Here is a 14,265-nt window from a genome sequence, read left to right as displayed (position 1 = left end):
AACAAATTTAAATATTGGCCAGATTACAAAGTAAGTTAAATTAAACCGGATATCTCTCTCAAGTGAGTAGTCAATATTTCAAATGAAAATGCTTAGTAAATTTACAATGTCTCAATTTCATACAATCTTTAAAAAGCTGGAAATGTTACAAGTTCTCATTGACCATTCAATTATTTTAACTGCAAAGTTAAATATACTCTTTCTTCATAAGTTTGTACACAGTTTACACGAAAAGAATTTTTATATTAATGATAAATTTTGAGAACTTTCTTCTTTCCCAGCTCCAGTAAATCCTTAATGTTTGTAAATTCTCCTACATATATTGGTTTGTTAATTTTGCATATTATTAGTTGAACATTTTCTGGGGAAAAGGTATTCTTGCATTTGTTTACTCAGTGTGAAAATGTATTATTCTAAAAGGACATTTCAGTGTTATTTTTCATATCATCACATTACAGTGATATTTAAATACTTTAGAAAAGCAATTTGTGGCGTATATGATATGATCTAAAAAAACTAATTCAAGTTTGTCTTCAGATCAGTTTACAGTTTAATGCTTAACAACAGAGCAAGAGCTAAAACAAAGACCATTTGGATTTGTAACTGGAGATCAAACTGAGCCGAAACTGATCTCACTAGGAAATTCTAAAGTAATCTAAATACAATGTAATTTTTTTCCAATTGTTTGTCCCAATTAGAGTAATGTTTACACATATTAACATGAATTAATTGTTTTTAATGCAATTGTATTCTTTATACAACAATTTTTAAATCTTCCTTTTAAAAGCAGTTGGTTTCCCTGTACTTTGGCCAAAATCATTACAATTTATCTCAATACATCTTTAAAAAGAAAAATGCACTTATACACGCATATATATAACATATATATATATTCAAATAATAATACAAACGTTTACTTGACTTGGTTTGCTTTTTCAGTTAGAATAATAGCATGGCTTCCAAAAGAGAAAGTCTATGCTGTTCAATCAATTAATGGATTTAATTTTTACTATTTTGGTAAACAGTACTTTCATGCTGGTTCTACTACATTACCTGGAAAAAAGCTTTTTTAAAAAAACCATTTTCACGTCAAGTGCGGTAACAAGAGTTGCTGTCTTTTGATTATAAGGAGAAAAAAAAGAAACAAAAACAGATTGATAGTGTTATAAATTCAGGAAGTAAACTGTTGACTAAAGTTTGACATTCTTAACTAATTAACATTTTTAAATTAAGCTGATGGTTGTGAGAAAACCAATAAAATGATGCACCTTCATCTTTATGTATCACACATCAATTAAATACAACTACTTCTTATGTTATTTGCAACAATATAATTTTTAATGCCCTTCTCTATTAAAAAAAATGATGGAAATATTATTAAGTGTCCAGAATTTTAAGTATGAGATATTTTGACATCATGAACTATTATGTGCTGTGTGTATGCTATACATAGTGCAGTGTTACACTGAATAGCTGATGACAACAAAGAGAAAACATAATCCAAGGAAATTAGAATCTAAATTGATCACTGCTGTAATTTAGAACGCAAATGAAGGCTAAATAAATAGAGAAAATGCTATCTTGCTGGCAAGACAGATGTGTTGATGTTGTTGTTGTTGAGAATTATTAAAGTCTCTGAACGAACAGCCGCGTCCTAGATTACGGAAAATAAGCTTAGAATATTTTCTGCCTTTGAGAAAATTATACCTACAGAAAAAAAATCAGTGCGTATCTGGCTGTGTTTGCATAAGTCATGCAGATAGTTGGAGGGGATATTCTTGGCATTGTTAGGAAAACAGCTGGATGCATTGCATAGGCTCTTTTTGTCATTAACTTTTAAAAAATATTTACGTATTTTTTATTTAGATTGCGTTGGGTCTTAGTTTCAGCACGTGGGATCTTTTTTTTTTTTGTTTTAGTGGTGGCATGTGGGATCTAATTCTTTGACCAGGGATTGAACCCCGGGTCCCCTGCATTGGGAGCATGGAGTCCTAGCCATTGGACCATCAGGGAATTTCCATTACATAGACTTTTTATTTCACAAACTGTCATTACATAAAACATTCAGACTTTGCCCCCACAGCCAAAGTCGCAAAGAACTGGACATGACTTGGCAACTAACCAATGAACAACCACATCCAAAATTTTTAAGTGAAAGTAGGTATCATACTGTAAATAATTTATTGCTGGGAAACATAAATTTTGACTTTTAAACTATAGACGCATATTTTACTATGTTTCATTAGAATTATATTCATGTGACATACTATACAAGGCATCAGTTTTCACTGAGTCGAATAAAAGTTAAAACTGAATGACTGCTGTATGGCATTGTGAAATTTTATATCTGTCTTAATAAGACACAGTTGACTATGTGACCTGTGGGTGATACTGCTGAGGACCTGTCAGTCGATTGAAACCCAGGGTTGATCCAGCTAATCTCATAACTCCCTGGCTATATCTCTCTTTCACACTATGAACATCCCAAAACTGCCCACCTGTAGAAGAGAATGACTTGCTAACAGAAGACTGTATCCCACCCTGAAGAATATATCATCTTTCATATAATAATTTTACTTTGACACATTATTTGTTTCTGATATAGATAACTGGATTTCCTAAAGGACTTTTGAAACACAGAAATATTTCTTTGTTGTTTGTTTTGCTTTCCCTTCTTTGGGCCATTTCCCCATTTGCAAAAAAAAGAAAAAAGAAAAATAGACACAAGAAAGCTTGTTGCCTGAAAGAGGTTTTGGTTTAAGTGCAAACTAAGAAGAATGGCATGTTTTAAATTCAGAAACAAAAATTCTCTAAATCTAGGTATTGTGAGTCAGCCTTTTAAAAGCAAATTTGTATCCACCTACATCTGTTGATCTTCTATTTATTTTTAACATATATGATTTCCAGAAAAGCATCACACGTAGTGCATTCATATTTATTTTTTTGTTAATAAAACTATGTGCTAAATAAGTTGGAAGATTCTTGATTTCCCAAAAATATGCACTGTGGTAGTCAGTATATTTTGTCTGTGAGATAGAATGTGTATCTCATTTCCATATCTACAAATATAAAGAATAAGGGCAAGCTGTTTTATATTTCTGAATACTCCCACTTAAAACGATATAGTAAATGCAGTCGACTATACACGTCTGCACTGAAATGTAGAAAATAAAAAACCACTAATTTATTGTAAGTCAACTATTACTCCAATAAACTTTTTTAAAACAGTGCTAATTTTTAAAATATTTAAAATGCAAATTATTTGTTATTTGAGCATTATTGTTGTATTTCCAACACTTACCTGCCATCATTGATAATTTTTATTATTTTACATGAACTAAAATCAGGCAGTTATATTTGATGTTTTCCAAATTGCTTCCAGTTTTATTTTTTCATTATTCTATGCATATACAAGAAATGTTTTAATGCTTCAGTATTATTGAGGAAAATGCTAAATTCGCATTTTAAAATCCAAATTTAAAGAAAAATATTCTACTTTACAGATATTTCATTGTAAGCTTTTAGTTTTTTATGTATGTAGTTGTTACCACATTCTCAGAATTCTTCTTTTCGATATAAGTAGTAATATGATCGTCAAAAACATCACCAGTTTGTTCTGATTCTCAAAAACAAAAATAGTAGAATGTTTCTTTAAGTATACCTTAGTTAAATTTAGTTTCACTTTTCATAAGAAAAAATTTAAGCAGATGCATTTATTCTTTTCCTGTTATAGTGAGAAAATCTGAATTAGTGAAGAGATAAAAACATTCTCAGTGCAATTAGGCGGCTTTCTCAGTAAAAATCACATGTCTTATCGCAATGGACTTTTTAAAATGCTCACTAGATACACTTGTTATACTTCATTTACTTAAAATGTATTTATTTAAAATAATTTCAAGCTCAAAAAATGTTATAAAAACAAAAGCAGTATACTGAACTTATTCCCTTATCTAGGTTTACTTAATATTTTACCCCATTTGCTTATAATTTGTTCTCATTCTTTCCATCTTTCTAAGTCTATTTTTTTCTTTCTGAACCACTTGAGGGCAAGTTACAAACAACATGGCCCTTTACTTCACTGTGTAATGACTAAAATTAGTTTCTTATTTAGCAGTTACATATAATTATCTACTTCACAAATTTACATGGATACAATATTTTAATCTCATATTTGTCCATATTCCAATTTTACTGGTTATCTAATAATAACTTTTATGATATTTCTCCTTCCAGTAAAGAATTCAGTCCAACGTCGCATATCACATTGAGTTGTAGTATCTTTTTAGCCTTCCTTAATTTGGAGCATTTCAACATTTCTTTGTATGGAATTGCAAATTTTAAAGAATACAGTTTATCCATATACTTTTTTTTTCTTTTCTTTTTAATAGTTCCTCATTTTACATATTTGGCATTTTTTTCATGATTACCTTGTGATTATGCATTTTCTGCTAGAATACAACACATACAGGTGCAATCAACATCTAGAGGCACGTGATGCTCATCTATGCCACGTGGAGGGTGTTAATTTTGGCTATCTAATCAAGGTGATGCCTAATTTCTCCATTTTATAAGGACGGCTCCGCGTGTTGGTTTAGCATTAACCAGTGCTATCTGATGCAATCTGTACTAAAATGGTTTCCAAATGATGATTTTTCAACTCCAGCACTTCCTGAACATTTGTATCAGTCTTGCACATTCTACTGTAAGCAAAAGAACTCTCTTTTCTCCCACTTATTTGATTATTAACTTATGTTTATCTGTCACTGGTGTGAACACATGGATTTCTGTATTTTCAATGGCTATAATTCATTGCCGCCTTAATAATTTTGGTGCTCAAATGGTCCACGTTTAGCCAATGGAGTCCTCTCTTTTTGACTTCTGATGCCTTGCAACATGCTCTCATCATTTGAGTAAGTATTCTCTTACTCTTTTGAATAAGATGTTCTAGGTTGATCTAGTACCCATCCTGTATCACCTCTGAAATCATTCATTTCTCATTTCCTTTAGTGGGGAATAGTGCTAGAAGCTAAGATTTGGTAGTTTAGTATACTCACTGCCACTGCAATATCTTTGCTTCTTGACTCTTTCTGGAGAAATATATTATTGCATATACATACATAGAGACATGAACACACAAATATGCATTCACAAATCATAGGCATTCATGAATAAAAACATTTGTATAGACACACCTCTGTTTTAGACATCATGAGTTCACCTGATAGCTCTAATTCTAATCTATTCCTTAGATTAGAGGGTTCTTTCTTGCCCTCCACAATTCCATATTTCTGTGCTCCTTCTTCTGCAATGTGAGCCCTGGATCTTAACAATATCAATATGCTTACTCATTTGCTCAATTCTATGATACATCTAAAATAATCTTTAAATTGCTTTACCCAAACCACTACTACAATAAGCAAACCTACTGAAATAGAAGGCAGAGTTTGTGTGTACTTCTCTCCCCCACACCCATATCCCACCAAATACAGTAGTTGTAAATTATTAGATGAATACATTTTCCTTCCTTCCTCTCTCACTCCATCCCTTACTCTCTCTTTTATTTTTCTATTCAGGTTATCATAATATTCATATAAAATAGAATTAGATTATTTGTTTCCATTTGTTTCTGGCTTTTAAGATTTTTCTCCTTTGCATTATTATTGCTTTAGTGTTTTATTTTTCCTAATTTATTTAATATTTTTTAAGTCATGAAGAGGAATTGCTACTTGCTTGGGACCAATTCTGTTAAATAAACCTGATACAACCTAATTGAAATTTTATGACACAATTCAGAAATACTTGTTTGAGTTACTAGTTGAACTTTTCCTTTATATTTCAATTTTATGCAGTCTCAGTTCAGTTCAGTCCAGTCGCTCAGCCGTGTCCAACTCTTTGCGACCCCATGAATTGCAGCACGCCAGACCTCCCTGTCCATCACCAACTCCCAGAGTTCACTCAGACTCACGCCCATCGAGTCGGTGATGCCATCCAGCCATCTCATCCTCTGTTGTCCCCTTTTCCTCCTGCCCCCAATCACTCCCAGCATTAGAGTCTTTTCCAATGAGTCAACTCTTCGCATGAGGTGGCCAGAATACTGGAGTTTCAGCTTTAGCATCATTCCTTCCAAAGAACACCCAGGGATGGTTGGATCTCCTTGCAGTCCAAGGGACTCTCAGGAGTCTTCTCCAACACCGCAATTCAAAAGCATCAATTCTTCAGCGCTCAGCTTTCTTCACAGTCCAATTCTCACATCCATACATGACCACTGGAAAAACCATAGCCTTGACTAGACGGACCTTTGTGGGCAAAGTAATGTCTCTGCTTTTGAATATGCTATCTAGGTTGGTCATAACTTTTCTTCCAAGGAGTAAGCGTCTTTTAATTTCATGGCTGCACTCACCATCTGCAGTGATTTTGGAGCCCCAAAAAATAAAGTCTGACACTGTTTCCACTGTTTCCCCACCTATTTCCCATGAAGTGATGGGACCAGATGCCATGATCTTTGTTTTCTGAATGTTGAGCTTTAAGCCAACTTTTTCACTCTCCTCTTTCACTTTCATCAAGAGGCTCTTTAGTTCCTCTTTACTTCATGCAGTCTACATCTGGTCTAAATTCAGTTACTTTCTTGGGTATTCCAGAAAATGACCATTTCAAATGAGAAAGGAGATAAGTATCTGTGGTACTTGGCCAACCTTATTTGTTTTTCATTCCAGAGATTTTTAAAAAGTTAATTGTGCAAATATCATCATATTTACAACAAATAATTAGATAAGGAAAGTAAGATAAGAAGTAACCATAAATTTGTATAGTCTATAAGCACTGAAAAAAATTCTCATCCTTCCATATAAGTTATTCTAGAATGTTCCTGCTCCCAGACCTCCCCCATATTCTACTCCAGTTGCTTATAACTATGAATACATCCTAATATTTGTGGTAACAAGAGAAAGTAGATTGATGTCAAAAGATTCATTTTCAGTTTCAATTGTCACTTACTGACTGTGGATCTTAAATATGCTATTTGTCTTCCCTCTCCAAATATCTAGTCCCATACAGTACAATTTTTAAAAATCCATACCTCCTTAACATCTGCCAACTTCTGGATTTATACCTCAAAGTTATTATTAAAGCTCTTCACTCAGATGCTAACAGATATGTCAAAGTCAACATGTCCAAAAAGAAAAAAAAATTCTACCTATCCCCTACTTTTCATTTCTCCATCCCCAATCTTCTTTGCTCAGTAAATGGCACCATCTTATACTTAGTTACGTAGGTCAAAGGCATCACTAATTTTTCTCTTTGCTTCATTTACACTCTAGTTATGAGCAAGTCTATTAAATATATTTTTCCAAAATATATCAAAACACTTATCAGGCTCACCCTTTCCACCGTCTTGAGTATCATGTGAGACACTGTCTCTGTACTTGGTGTATCCTCCTAAGAAATTTCTCTTTTTAACTACTCATGCATCCCAGTGCCAACATGACTCTTTAAAACATAAACCAAATTATATAACTCGCTGCTTGAAATTCTTCAGTGGCTTCCTATTTTAAGTATGATAAAATTCAAATTCTTCATGTCTTTTCCTTTACCTACATCTTCGCCTTCAAATCCGCTCTGTCTTCCCTTCATTCACTATGTTCTGACTCCACTCGTTATTTTGCTCCTAGAATATCTTAACTTTGCACATACTTTTCCTTCTCTTTTCTTAGCAAGCTCTTCCCACACATATTATTATGACACAAGCATTCTTTATTCAGATCTCTGCTCAAATGTTCCTCCAAAAAGATGTCTTCTATCACCAACTACATATTTTATTGTAGAGTTCCTACTCCAGTCATTCTCTGTCTTTTAATCTCATTTAATTTTTTTTCACTTTTTAATAAAAATTTTATTGGAGTATAGTTGCCCCTCATTGCTGTGCTGTCCTCCACTGTACAGCAGAGTGAATCAGCCATATGCCACACACATATCCCCTCATTTCCGGGTTTCCTCCCCATCTGGGTCACCACGGGGCACTGAGTAGAGCTCCCTGTGCTCCACAGTGGGTTCTCATTAGTTGCCTGTTTTATGCACATGTGCTCATGCATGCTCAGTTGCTAAGTCATGTCCAACTCTTTGCGACTCCATGGACTGTAGCCCGCTAGGCTCCTCTGCTCACAGGACTTCCCAGGCAAGAATATTGGAATGGGTTGCCCTTTCCTTCTCCAGGGGTTCTTCCTGACTCAAGGATCAAACCTGTATCTCCTGCACTGGCAGGCAGATTCTTTACCACTAAGCAACCAAGGAAGCCCTATTTTATACATAGCAGTGTGCGTGTGTGTGTGTGTGTGTGTGTGTGTGTGTGTGTGTATAATATATGTATACTTATGTGTGCGTATGTATACCAATGATATTTAATACTAAGTAAAATTTTAGTTTGGTTTTCTTTTAGTCAATTATTCACTGTCCATTCCTCCCATTAGAATATAAGTTCCATGAGGGCAGGTCTGTTTTGTTCATGTTATATCCACGGTATCTCAAACACTGCATGGAATACAGTATGTGCTAAAATAAATTATTAAGCAAAATGTTTCAACATTTCTAAGCCTATGCACACATAAAACAGGCATAATGAAAATAACAGCTATCTCCCAAGGCGGTCTGGAAGAGGCCATGGTTATGGTAGGACTCTAAACTGTCATGCAGTTGTCAGGTGGGGATACTTCTGTTACCACTGAGTGAAAGGAACTGAAACCAAAAAGTGGTCCCCGGAGGCAACAAATGGACCAAGAAGTTCTCTTTTTTGGTGTGTGTTGGCTTTTTTCCACTGAGCTGAAAAGAGATGAGCTCGTAGCGGCTGCCACTAGCCTCTTAGAATATGGAGGGGCAGTCTCTGTGCGTTGCCGCCTCACTGCTTCTACACTTTTCCTGTCCCTGCCCTCAACTCCAAGAAAAACACCTGTCCGTTCTTCTTTGGGCTTACCAGGTGGCGCTAGCAGTAAAGAACTCACCTACCAATGCAGGAGACATGAGAGGTGTGGGTTCGATTCCTGGGTCTGGAAGATTCCTGCAAAAAGAACCCACTCCAGTATTCTGTCTTGTGAAGTCCCATGGAGAGAAGATCCTGGTGGGCTACAGTCTGCAGAGTGGCAAAGATTTGCACATGACTGAAGCAGCTTAGTATGCATGTTCATCTTTGCGCTTAGGGTTCATTGCTTTCTTCAAGTCAGATATAGAGCAATCTGCTTCCAGAATACTTTCCCGATGAACCACCCTCATGGCTATGCATATAGTTCACATATTGTTTCGCAAATGTTTTCTGGATCTATTTTTGATCTTGAAGTGGATTATAAAGCTGCTCTAGGAAAATTGTTTTTGGCTTTGGTTTGGTTTTGGTCTGTGCAAAACGTCAAGATTAAGGTTATAAACATACAACTTGGTTCTTGAGACTTTCAGGCCCCAAAGAATAGTGATGATGATGATGATGATGATGATAATAGCTTTATTATACTCTTAGCATCAGTTTTTAGTACCGTTTCATATGACATGGTATGTCACTTTTTAGGACTATTTTTTAGTACCATTTAAAAATATTACTGTATGCCAAAGCCTTCCCACGAGTAATTTAATACCTCACCAACCCTGTGAAATATGTACTATTTTACAGATTTAAGAGAAAAAGGGAGAGAAGTTCAGAGAGAGGTAACTTGATAATGGTAACATAACTGATCATGGTGTGTTTTTCTCTAAGCTGGATTTTTATCATCATGTTGTATTGCTTCTACTATTTATTTATTGAGAAACAAGATAGGCAAAACTGTGGTTTAGATGGTATTAGAAATTTGTAGATTTACATGGTACAACCCCTGCCTGGGAAATCTTACCATCTAGTAGAGGAAATAGTAAAAGAAATGGATTTTGAGACACAATATGAAAAAATGGTATCACCCAAGACATCAAAATAATCAAAAGCTATACTTCTGGGTGAAGTGATGGCACAAGGCTTAGTAAAATAAGCAACTTTAAAATTGAACCATCCACATTTTATTACATGAAAAAGATAATAAATTTAGTGGAAATTTCAAAGAACTAAGGTTTTAAAATTTCAAAGAACTAAAAATATTAATATTTTATGGATTATGATTTATTAAAATGAATTTAATATTGTCATTTTCCCATTTTATGGCCTCACCACAGGAGGTAATTGGTGTCCCTGACTTTGTGGTTCTTCTCAGGAAGTGGGTTATGTGAGGATAAGAGTTTAATTCTTGTGAGAAGACTGTTTTCATTTTGAAGTGTGCTGTGTTCATGTGTTCATGTGTTCATACATTAAGCATCATGCTTTGAGCATTGTTCTAGATGCTGAGGGAACAGTGATGGACAAGACCAAGTTTCCACCCTCACGGAGCTGAACTTCTAGTCTAGTGAGAAAAGACAATGAGTACACCAGTAGACAAGTAAATTTTTTTAAAGGGAATTTCAGATAATGATAGCAGCATGAAGAAAATCCAGCAAAGCAGAAGGACAGAGAGACAGCTGGCCTCCCGAGGTGGCCTCTTTGAAAGTGTAGTACTTAAGCTAAGACTTAAATGCTGAGAAGACTAAGGCACCATGGACTCTGGGAAGAGTGACCTGGAAAGATTCAGGGGCAAGGGCAGAGACAGGAATGAGCTTAGCATATCTGAGAAGTAGAAGGGAGGAGTCTGGTCCTTTGAGGGAAATGAGGCATGAAACTGAGGTGAGGTTGACAAAGAGGCAGGTCACCTATGTTGGAAGTCAAGGAAAAGAGTTGTCCAAAGTGAGCAAATATTTGCAAGGATGTGTGCATGTGTGGATGGGGTGGAGGAATACAATGAATGACTCATTCATTATCTGTGTTTAACACAGGCCAAGGAGTAAACTGTTGTTTGAAGAGAAGCAGGAATTGCTACATAGGTCAAAAGTTTTTTAGGAGATAAATTATTATATTTAGATAAATTTCAGATAAGCTCAGTTTTACCTTCAGAGGTTAACTCCATTTTCTTGCCTTTTCATTTCCATAATAGGTGTGAGTCTGATGAAAGTGAAAAGGTGTCAAATATAATTTAAATTTATCAACTTGAGAGTTTTCAGCAAAATTGCTGTGGATTAATTGACCCCAATCATGGCCACTGAAAATAAATTCACTGATGTCTGGTAATGGGGTCATAAGGCGCTTCATTTCTGCATTGATATGAAGCAGAAAAGACTAGAGAAAAGGCTACATTAGAGTCTCTAAAGACAATAGATGTTCCTTTGTTTATTCTTCCTAAATCTCACTGTCAGTGATCATAGGGACCCTAGCAATATCAACCTGTTCCTCTTAGAAGTAGCAGTAACTTATACATTGCATTTTCTATGGTCATTATGAATTCCCTCTGATTTATTTTTCTCATCTCAAGAGCTTTAAATGACCCAATTAAATAACACTTATTATTACTATTAACATTATTATTAAAAACTTTTTGAGGGAGTTTGGAGGTGGGGTATAATTTGGGAAGGGAATATAAGCTAATTTACTGAGAAAGATATATATATATATTTTTAATGGAGTAAGTAGACACAATATGTAAGAGCAAATGGCCTCCCCCTACACTTAAAAAGTGAATTGCAACTAGTATGGTTGTTTCTATATCTGATTTGGGTTAAGAGCCTGAAAAGAAAATCTACTGTGACTTTGGTCTGAGTATGTGCTAGAAGATTGGCCATGGGTGGTGTGGAGAGGAACACAATGATAATTTCCCCAAGGCAGGCAGACATGATATTGTAGGAGTCAGAAGCTAACTTTTACATGCTCCTGACAGTAGCTAAGTAGAAAATCATTATGCTACTAGTATTGGGAAGTGTGGAGGGTGCAAACGACTTACGTGCTACTTAAGCAATGCATTCCATCCTATCACGTACATTTGTGGGCATGATGACTCACCATGTTATCGAATTAATGCAGTGTGAGATGGTGTGTGGTTTCTAAGTGCTGGTGTGTGAGAGAATAAATATATGCATATCCACAGTGTGTGAATGTTAAGAGACCAGTCCTGAAACATGAAGCCACTCTCTGACCTGTTGCTTACTATAGTTGGGTAACTTAACCAAGAAGCAAATCTACTATGGGAGTTAATGGGATTTCTGCCATAGAGTAGTACACGTTTGTTGACATGAACTAGGATCAAGAGGGGATCACAGAAAAAGCATGTGGGTTTGGGGTGTGACTCTGTTTAGTTAACTTGGGGCTAATAATTTCTCCAGCATTGGATACTAAGAATGCCTTCTCCTGGCCAAGCAGACTCTCCTGCCTTATTTGGCTTTGTTCTTCTGATGGTGACCCATCGTGTTGGAAAAGAATCTCTTTCAAAAGTGTAAATGTTCCTCTTTCTGTGGGTGACATCATCATTCCTGTGGCCCAAGTCTTTGTTACTAAATAGTACTTAGCAACATATAATCATTATTTTCTCCTCTTAGAGTTCTGAGCGTGTTTGTTCTGATGAAGTTGAAAGATACTCTTCCCCCCCCCCCCAGGAGGTAGGAGTAAAATCTGAAAAAGAGGAAGTTATGTCTGAAAGGATCTCTTGACTTGTGTTACTTAAAAGAAGCAAGTAGACAGCTAAAATTTGTACTGTGGCAACAGCTTTGACTGGGTTTAAAAAAAAAAAAATCTTAATTTCACGTATGGCTCCAAAGGAAGTGGTTTCCATGCAACTGTGCCCATAAACTGTTCTTTAAAGTGGTAGATAGATGCCTTTTGCTTGGCTTGGCTTGTCTTTCTTATGATTTTCCTTGCAAAGTGGGTAGGGAAAGTTGGACAAAAGGAAGCTGTTCACTGGCCAATTAAGGAAGATGTTTCTAAAGTGCCTGTTTATCATTCCAGGGAAGATCTGGGATTCCCTTTTAATTACATCCGACCTGTCTATTCAGGGAATCTGTCTTTTCATCTTGTAGAAAATAGCTGTAAATTTCTTAAGACTGTAGTTTGAGTCTAATCCTCATATTTTGAAGTCTAACATGAGTTTATTTTTCCCTGATCCATGTTAGGTTAATTCTTATGAAGTCACTCATGAGCACATTTTTATGAGGTAGGCATTTTAAGTTCACAGGAGACTGAGACTTGAAGAGATTGTCCAGAACCTCGCGTCTAATAACAGACTCCAAAGACTGTCTTTATCTCACAGGAGCCAAGGTCATGGGCAGAACAGCAGTTTTTGAAAAATTACCCCTGTGTTTTCTAACCTGATTCTTCTAAAAGAATGTGGTCCACACACAGGTCATTGCACAAGGTGGGAGAGAAGAGTTTGCCTCGCTTCAAAAGTGTTCAGCAACACAAGCAAAAGGGCAAAGTGGTAGCAGCCAGACTCTTGCCAATGGAAACTGGTGCATGTGTCATATTTGGCATGTGCGTACCTGTTGTCAAAAAACCCGAAGTGTTTTCCCTTTAGTCACCCAGTAAGTTAGTCATAAAAGAGGCAGACTTACTTCAGTTGTCTTCTTCTTCCATCATGGCAAGGAAAAATATCCAAAACTGTGTGAAGTATCATCCAAGCACTCCATTTTTCCTAATAGTCAATTTGTCTGCACCCCATAAATTGGATATTTGGTGCCAGATATGCCCTTTTCCACAAGTTCAAGTCTAATCTGTTAACACTTCCCAGGGCCCATGTAGAATTCTAAGTATTTAGGAACCCTGACAAACTATTTACAGATTCTTCCAACACAGACCTACCAGTATATTGTAAGAATAAACAGACTTCAAAGTCATCACAAGGAGAAAAACTGTTCTGGCGAAGTCTGTAATTTAGAGTATCTTTAGAGAAGAAAGGCTTTATGAAAAGAGAGGCTCAGAGTGGCCAGCCTCTCTTACACAGTTACCTTTTTCTTTATTTAATTGTAAAGACTAAATGACAGGTAGGAAAGTGCTTTTGCAGGACGTGGGCGTCTTGAAGCCATAGAAGGAAGTTACAGTGTGCATGGGAATAAGCCTGTGGGTAGGAGTTAGACAGTGCTGCTCTATTGCTGGTCTAGAATAATCATGCATAAACATCTTTGCGATGGCACCTGAACAGAATTAATAAAACCCTATTAAAGGCACTTGATACATTATTTAAAATAAGAACACATTGCTTTTTATATCCAGGAATAGAAAAAAATTTTTACATCAGGAACAAGGATTTTTAAAAAAGAGCCTGTAATTTTGACAAAACAAAAGATAGCACAAGTGGATTTTCATATGTTAATTCAAAAGTTGACATACTATACTCTAGAAGTGTGGGAGAAACA

This window comes from Capricornis sumatraensis, chromosome 1 (genome assembly GCF_032405125.1).
Source record: "Capricornis sumatraensis isolate serow.1 chromosome 1, serow.2, whole genome shotgun sequence".
Classification (NCBI taxonomy): Eukaryota; Metazoa; Chordata; class Mammalia; order Artiodactyla; family Bovidae; genus Capricornis; species Capricornis sumatraensis.
Note: the sequence above shows the minus strand (reverse complement) of the source record.